This window comes from Cucumis melo, unplaced genomic scaffold (genome assembly GCF_025177605.1).
Source record: "Cucumis melo cultivar AY unplaced genomic scaffold, USDA_Cmelo_AY_1.0 utg000165l, whole genome shotgun sequence".
Taxonomy (NCBI): Eukaryota; Viridiplantae; Streptophyta; class Magnoliopsida; order Cucurbitales; family Cucurbitaceae; genus Cucumis; species Cucumis melo.
Window position 1 is genome coordinate 8,814 of NW_026123807.1, and position 1,187 is coordinate 10,000.

General features: G+C 32.4%; 1 non-coding gene across 1 annotated transcript; it reads right to left on the reverse strand.

The window, feature by feature from the left end:
* Positions 1-226: 226 nt before the first annotated feature.
* On the reverse strand, positions 227-313 carry TRNAS-GGA (transfer RNA serine (anticodon GGA)). The gene has a single exon. It is a non-coding gene; the product is annotated as a tRNA-Ser (tRNA).
* Positions 314-1,187: the final 874 nt, after the last annotated feature.

The window sequence follows — 1,187 nt, forward strand, 5'->3', positions numbered from 1 at the left end:
AAAGAGACCGAAGGAAAGTAAGGTTTTGATCCGGAAATTTTTCTATCATTCATCTATCATTGATCGGTAGGGGGATTTTCATCTCTTGTGCATTCTTTCCAGTCTTTTCGTTTCCGTACCACAAAAATTCGAAATAAAGAATCCATAAAGGTCTAACCGTTGGAATAATAGTATCGATTGTTATTTGATTTGATACATTGTGGTCAGTAACATTGTTGAATTAGTACGGAAAGAGAGGGATTCGAACCCTCGGTAAACAAAAGCCTACATAGCAGTTCCAATGCTACGCCTTCAACCACTCGGCCATCTCTCCTACAGAATGATTATGGCCCAGAAACCGAGTTAATAGTGAGTCATTAATATTCAATTTTTTTTTTGATAGGCACGTCCAACCAATTCTAACTATACAAATAATTTTTTTTTAACTATGTTTAATGGATACTTTTAGCTCATGATTCTATTTAGTTTTTTAAACTATGATTCCTTTTTTCTAAAAATTCGACTTTTACAGTTTTCGATTTTTCACCAACAACTGTTTATCCCATACATATATCTAGTCACAAGTTATGAATCATAGAATGATTATTCGATTCTTTTTGCTCTTTTTTGTATCATAATTCAATCAAAAAACTTCTAGAATTACCCCAGTCAGATAAATAAAATTCTTTTTTTCTTCAACTTCGCTGAAATCAGAATAGTTCTCTTCATTCTGATCCTACTACATTTGGATGAAATTTAACCGGATTGAAATATTTCTTCTCTTTTATTGATTCCTGTGAAATCAAAAAGAAACAATTTTAATATCGAGTGGGATTTTTTAATGAATCCGTTTTTATGTTATTTCGTACTATGCAATTCCTTTGTTTGTGGGATCATTTTCTCACGAGAGGTAATTAAAAGAAATTATAGAATGGGGTTGTTACCGATGCCTAGATCTGGTGGGATAAATGGAAATTTTATCGATAAGACCTTTTCAATTGTAGCCAATATCTTATTACGAATAATTCCGACAACTTCCGGGGAAAAAGAGGCATTCACCTATTACAGAGATGGTGCGATTTGATTTTTTTTTTTTTTCAATTTTCTTTACCGCTCTCCGTCTTAGTAGAAAGACACAGTATTCGGGATAGAAAGAAAACAATAATTGAAATAAATCTACGCTTCTTGGAGGTGCAATTTGAAAATCA